The sequence below is a fragment of the Castor canadensis genome, chromosome 6, assembly GCF_047511655.1.
Source record: "Castor canadensis chromosome 6, mCasCan1.hap1v2, whole genome shotgun sequence".
Taxonomy (NCBI): Eukaryota; Metazoa; Chordata; class Mammalia; order Rodentia; family Castoridae; genus Castor; species Castor canadensis.
In genome coordinates, this window is record NC_133391.1 from 13,780,737 (window position 1) to 13,788,400 (window position 7,664).

Here is a 7,664-nt window from a genome sequence, read left to right on the forward strand (position 1 = left end):
GATACCCAGCATTCATTCTTAATGCCAACACCATGCTGGTCTTTAAAAACTTTCAAAGAGGTAGTCAAGTCCTATGCACAGCCCTGACCAGAATGGCCTGGTATGATCTCAAATTCAAGATCACACCAACCATACTCACTACCCACTCTCTCTGGGAGACAATGGAACCCATTTAAAAAAAATACTATGCACTAATGTCTAGATATTTCTAGAGGAGAATAGGTTGCATGTATAAGCACACATGGCAAAATATTGAGTACCTAGATGTCTGTAAGAATGGGGATAATTATGCCCAACTGTATACAGCCCTCTGAGATGACAGCCATCTTGTGAACTGCATACCATGCAAACCCAAAGGAAGGAGTATTTGTACCATTTCTGCACATGATTTAAAACAACTTCCAATATATGAAGAAAGCAGTAAGGGGGAAAAAATCTTTAGAAACAAACCTGCTTGGCCTCTTTTTTTATCACTGTGTTTCATCAGCAGTTTCTGCCTCTCTTCTACAGAACTAACCTCATTCTGGCTCGGAAAGCAGCAGGTGAGCACAGTGGTTTATGTATTCCAGGAGCGATCAGAATGATTTCTAAACAGCCTTAGCACGAGGCCCATTTTATTCCAATGAATAACAGTGTTCCCCTTCTGTAAGCAAAACCATGATATATAGGCAAACTCGGCGTTAATTGGATAAACCAGTGGTAAAGCCCCAAAAGAACAATTAACTTTCATGTGAAATGCTCCCAGCTGAAATCCCAGAAAACTTGCGTGTAATTAGTACTCTACTCCAGCTCTCTGAAGTATAAAACACAATACATCAGGGTTTGTAACACTAATATTGCAGAGAACATGGTGAATGTGTGAAGTGTAATTTGCCACTCATATGCAGGTGGCAGGCTGGGGGTGCATTCTTTCACTTGTTTGGCTAATTGTTTTCAGTGTGATTTACAAACTCTATGTCTTATGGTGCATCAAATTGCCATAGTTGGGCTGTGTTAAGTCACAAAAAGTGTAGATTTCAAATTTAGAAGCTACCTCTAGAGGTAATCATTTGATTCTGTTCTCAAGCAAGAAACCTGTTGTATCATAATTACTTCTGAATAATTTATAAATGATCATCTCCTGGGTTGCATACTCAAAGAATGATTCTGAAGGTCTGGGCTGGACCTCAGAAAGCTCAATTAAAAAAAAAAACAAGGCCAGGCACTGTTATCTCACACCTATAATCCTAGCTACTTGGGAGTCTGAGATCAGGAGGATCGTGTTTTGAGGCCAGCCCAGGCAAATAGTCTGAGAGACCCCATCTCAAAATAATCAGAGCAAAATGGACTGGAGGTATGGCTCAAACAATAGAGTACCTGCTTTGCAAGGGCAAAGCCCTGAGTTCAAACCCCAGTCTCACAAAAATATGAGTAAGAAAATAAAAGGTCATTACCAAGGCTTTTAGAGTAGAGTTTCTCATTTGCTATGACATGACTATAATAAATTTTGCCACTAGGTTTTCTAGTGGCAATCAACCTATCTGGAACAATATCACCCAGCAGAAATAATGGTGGGAGCCATAGAACTTTTCTAATAAGCTACCTTGTTGCCAATGAGATTTTTACAATGGTCAAATATAAACATAGCATTGTAATATTTGTATGTAATTGTATGCTCTTTCTTGGCTACTGTGTGATTCTCTCTCTCTCTCTCTCCCTCTCTCTCTCTCTCTCTCTCTCAGCAGTACTGGAGTTTGAACTCAGGGCCTCATGCTTCCTAGGCAGTCCCTCCCCAAATTGAGCCACTCTGCCAGCTCCTTATTATGTTGGGTGTTTTCAATATAGGATCCCATGAACTATTTGCCTGGAGCTGGCTTTGAACCATGATCCTCCTGATCTCTTCCTCCTGAGTAGTTAGGATTACAGGCATGAGCCACCAGCACTTGTCTGTGGTCATCTCTTATATTCTTGTTATATAGGGCTGGTAGGACAACTGGATTAAGCATCTTTTAAAATGGGCTATCTTGAAGAAAAAAGTCAGCTTTAGAGGTAACTTTGATGCACAGTGAACCAATCAGAACATGTGACAAAACATTTTTAAATACATAAATAAATGCATTCCTACAGACAAATGCTTTACCACTGAGCCATACCCCTAAGTAAATGTCATCCTGAATGCCACCAAGAGGTTCTGTCACAGTCTTGCTTGGGAACCACTGACACCCTCAGCATTCTCCTCAATGCATTCTGTTGGACCTGAGTGACCACTGGGCCTGTAGTCTCTGTTTGAACATTCCCAGATATAACTAGCTCCAGTCAGTGGTGACTATGGGGACTACCTGCTGAAAGGGTATCTTACTTCACATTCCATTGCTATAGCAAAATACCTGAGCTTGTGTAAATTATAAAGAAAGGAGGCTTATTTAGCTCATAGTTTTGGAAATTCATGAGCATGGAGCCAGTGTGTGCTGGACTCCATTAATGGCCTCCCTGACTCTATCACAGCATGGTGATGGCCTCAGAGCAGAAGCATATGTGAGAGGAAGAGACCAGGGCAAGACAGAAATCCAGAGGTTCTCTCAATAGATGCAGAAAAATCCTTCAACAAGATCCAACACCACTTCATGATAAAAGCTCTAAGAAAACTAGGAATAGAAGGAAAGTACCTCAACATTATACAAGCAATATATGACAAACCTACAGGCAACATCATACTTAACGGTGAAAAACTGAAACCATTCCCCCTAAAATCAGGAATGAGACAAGGGTGCCCACTACTCCCACTTCTATTCAATATAGTACTGGAATTTATAGCCAGAGCAATGAGGCAAGAAGAAGAAAGGAAAGAAATACAAATAGGTAAAGAAACCGTCAAAATATCCTTATTTTCAGACAATATGATCCTATACCTTAAAGATGCAAAAAACTCTTAGACACCATAAACAGCTACAGCAATGTGGCAGGATACAAAATCAACTTACAAAAATCATTAGCTGAGAAGGACTATATGGAAACAATTCCATTTACAACAGCTTCAAAAATTCAAATACCTGGAAGTAAACTTAACAAAGGATGTGAATTACCTCTATAAGGAGAGTTACAAACTCCTGAAGAAAGAGATCAAGAAATAATACAGAAGATGGAGAGATATCCCGTGCTCATGGATCAGTAGAATCAACATAGTAAAAATGGCTATACTACCAAAAGCAATATACATGTTTAATGCAAGTCCCATCAAAATCCCAATGACATTCATCACAGAGATTGAAAAATCTACCCTAAAGTTCATTTTGGAAACACAAGAGACTGTGAATAGCCAAGGCAATACTCAGCAAAAAGAGCAATGCTGGAGGTATCACAATACCTGACTTCAAACTATACTACAAAGCAATAGCAATAAAAACAGCATGGTACTGCCACAAAAACAGACATGAAGACCAGTGGAACAGAATAGAGGAACGTGATATGAATCCATGCAGCTATGCCCACCTTGTTTTTGACAAAGGTGCCAAAAAACATACGATGGAGAAAAGACAGCCTCTTCAACAAATGTTGTTGGGAAAACTGGATACCTGCCTGCAGAAAACTGAAATTAGATCTGTTCGTCACCCTGTACAAGTATCAACTCAAAGTGGATTAAGAACCTTAATATAAGACCCTAACTCTTGAAGCTTGTGCAGGAAAAAGCAGGGAATACTCTGGAAGCAATAGGTATAGGCAAGGAGTTCCTCAGTAGAACTCAATCAGCTCAGCAACTAAGAGAAAGGATTGACAAATGGGACTAAATAAAATTAAAAAGCTTCTGCACAACAAAAGAAATGGTCTCTAATCTGAAGAGACCACCCATAGAGTGGGAGAAAATATTTGCCAGCTACACATCAAACAAGGGACTGATAATCAGAATATACAAGAAACTTAAGAAATTAAACTCTCCTAAAATCAATGAACCAATTAAGAAATGGGCAAATGACTAAACAGAACTTTCTCAAAAGAAGAAATTCAGTGTCAAAAAACACATGAAAAAATGCTCACCATCTCTAGCAATAAAGGAAATGCAAATTAAAACCACACTAAGATTCCACCTCACCCCTGTTAGAATAGCCATCATCAGCAACACCACCAACAACAGGTGTTGGCGAGGATGCGGGGAAAAAGGAACCCTCTTACACTGCTGGTGGGAATGTAAACTAGTACAACCACTCTGGAAAAAAATTTGGAGGCTTCTTAAAAATCTAAACACAGACCTGCCATATGATCCAGCAATCCCACTCCTGGGGATATACCCAAAGGAATGCGGCACAGGTTACTCAGAGGCACCTGCACACCCATGTTTACTTCAGCGCTATTCACAATAGCCAAGTTATGGAAACAGCCAAGATGCCCCACTACTGACGAATGGATCAAGAAAATGTGGTATTTATACACAATGGAGTTTTACTCAGCCATGAAGAAGAACGAAATCTTGTCATTTGCAGGTAAATGGATGGAACTGGAGAACATCATTCTGAGCGAGGTTAGCCAGGCTCAAAGGACCAAAAATCATATGTTCTCCCTCATATGCGGACTTTAGATCTAGAGCAAATGCAGCAATGTGGTTGGACTTGGATCACATGACAAGGGGAGAGCACATACAGGAGATACAGGAATAGGTAGAAAACCTAAAACATGAAAGCGTTTGATGTCCCCACTCCAGAAGAACTAATACAGAAACCTTAAAGCAACAGAGGTTAACATGAGAAGGGGATCAGTAAGCACTGTAAAGATCAGTTAGAGATAAATCAACATGGGTTGTAACACATGTGTACACGAAAGCAATGCTAGGAATCTCTCTGTATAGCTATCCTTAACTAACAAAAACGCTTTATCTTCCTTACTATGCCTAAGTCTTCTCTTCAACAAAATTAGTGATAAGGGCAGAACAGGATCTGCCTGGAAGTAAGGGGAAGACAGGGGAAGAGGGTGGGGGAGGGGCAGGGGGAGAAATGACCCAATGTATGCACATTTGAATAAATGAATAATTTAAAGTAATAAATAAATAAATAAAAGCAGATTATATATAAAAAAAGAATAAATAAATGAAAAAAAAAAAGAAACCCAGAGGTTCAAACCAGGCACAGTTGCTCACTCCAGTAATCCCAGCTACTGGAGAGGATTGAAGTTTGAGGTCAGCTTGGGCGAAAAAAGTTAGTCAGATCCCATGTCACCAATAAAGCTGAGTGTGGAGACATGTGCCTGACATCCCAGCCATGCAGGAAACATAAATAGGAGGTTTACAGTCCAGGTTGACCTGGGGAAAATGTGAAACCCTATTCCAAAAATAACTAAAGCTGAAAGGACTGGAGTGTAACTCAAGAGGTAGAGCACCTGCCTGTCAAGTGCAAGGCTCTTAGTTCAAATCCTGGTACTATCAAAAAAAAAAGAGAGTGAGGAATGAAGGAGGAAGGGCCTGAGGGAGGGAAGCAGGGAGGGAGGGAAGGAGGGAGGGAATGACAGAGGGAGGAAGAAGGGAAGGAAGAAGAGAGGGGGGAATTGAAGGGAAAGGAGGGGAAAGGAAAGAAAAGAGAAAGCAAAATGAGGAAACAATGGTTGATTTTATGGAGGAGGGAATTTTCCATTTTATGGAGAACCCAGAACCTTGCACGTGTTAGGAAGGAGTTCTACCACTGGAGCCACACCTCCATTTCTTCTGTTTTTAATTTTTGTTAGTGTCTCACTAACTTTGCCTGGTCTGGCCTCAAACCCTCAATTCTCCCACCTCTGCTTCCCAAGTGGCTGAGATTATAGGCATGCATCACCACACCTAGTTCCTCCACCATGTTGCAATATTGCGAGTGGGCCCAAGCTTCCCACATATTGACTTTGAGGAGCACACTCAAATCATACCCAAACCATGCACAGAGTTTCTAACACAACATCTGTATTTGGTGAATAAGGGTGCCAAGTTTGTGAGTGCTGTCTGCCTTGGACACAGGTGAGGGCAGCCTACCTACATATATTTATCACCCCTGATTAAAGGTAACTACTCTAATCCTTTTCCTAGCTTTTGCAAAGATTGAAAACAGTGGTGAACTTCACACATGGGCTTCATATCAGTGTCACAAGGGAAATGACTGCAAGTTCGGAGTCTGAGATTCTGGATGTTTTAAGTCCGTAGTCTTAACCTTCCAAATGCTTCTTTATCAAACAAGGACATGCTATCTCCCTGACTGAATGCATGAGATGGTTTTTAGTATCAAATAGCTGTACAAATGTGAGAAGGCTTTAAGAAACGCTAATGCTTTATTTAAAAGAAGAAGAAGAAAGAAAGTGAAGTGTGATTATTGTCAGCTCACTGTCAAAGACTGGCAGCATTTTCCCAGGAGTGCAGGGACTTGAGCAGCTAGTCAAATATGTACATTCAGCATTACAGAATTCAAAACACAGAGCCTTTCTTCTGGTAAGCATATTAAGAGTTCTTTTGTTATAGGAACAAAGGCTTGCTCAAACCCAGAGCAATCAGAAAGCCGGTTGCCTGGTTTTCAAGTTGCTTTTATAAACATCTTGTAAACATCTACCTCTCTACCTTCAACTTCAACCACCAAGCCTGGTCATTCATTGGAATTCAACTACTCCACTTTAACTCATTTGAGGAAATTGAAATAGTGACTCGAGCTAAGGGGTGTAACTCACCCCTGCTATTTTGAGTTGAATAGATTTTAGTTTGTTAAATGTTAGATGTCCTAGGTCCTGACTAGACCAGAGAAGGAGGAGGAACAAGAGGAGGAGGAGGAGAAGGAGGAGGAGGAGGAGGAAAAGAAATAAAGAGCTTCATGAATCAGACTCACTCATTTATAACAACTCACTCTATATGAACTGACTGGGTTCCTGCAAGAACTACAGTGATCCCTCCCAAGGACAGGGACTACATTAGATTATAAAACTGATTGAATGACATGTTCATCTGTTAATAATTTCCTGGAGGGCAAGTAATATGTCTTGCCTACCTTGGTCTCTTCCAGTACTGAGTGTTACATTTTGCATTTTTGTGTGTTACATTTTGTATATCTTGCTGAGTGTTACATTTTTTTGTGTGGCTGATGAGCTCAACACCTGTCTATTGAACAAGTATCAGATGGGATGAAAGAATGCTTCATGTATCACTCTCTGATGAATCAGGGCTATTGGTTGCTATAAGAACAAAGGCCAGTTGGCTGGTGTGGCTCAAGCCTTTAATCCTCGCTACTTGGGAGGCAGAGATCAGGAGGATCTCAGTTCAAGGTCACCATGGTCAAAAAGTTCACAAGACCCCACCTCAACCAATAATTGGGCATGGTGGTGCACACCTATCATTCCAGCAACCCAGGGAAGCACAAATAAGAAGATCATAGTTCAAACCTGCCCAAGCATAAAGCAAGAACTTATCTCAAAATTAATCAACACAATACATATCCTTATTTCTTCTACCTTCAAGGATATGTATTGAAAGCTATTGAAAAATGGGGGGTGGGAAGTAAAGGGGTAGGAGAGTGTAATGGAAGGAGCTGAATGTACCAAAGTAAAGTAGACTCACAGCAGGGACACACGGAGACACCCCTTTGAACATCAACTTAGATATTAATAATGAAAGACAGGACTGTGAAATAGGTGCAGTGTGGGGGCAATAGTGGAAGGGGAGGGTGAGGGAAGGAGACGAAGGTGAGGGAATA

The 7,664-nt window shown here is 40.7% G+C and overlaps 1 pseudogene; it reads left to right on the top strand.

Moving 5' to 3' along the window:
• The first annotated feature begins 1,423 nt into the window (after positions 1 to 1,423).
• On the top strand, positions 1,424 to 1,531 carry LOC141424513 (small nucleolar RNA SNORA32; annotated as a pseudogene).
• The last annotated feature ends 6,133 nt before the right edge of the window (positions 1,532 to 7,664 follow it).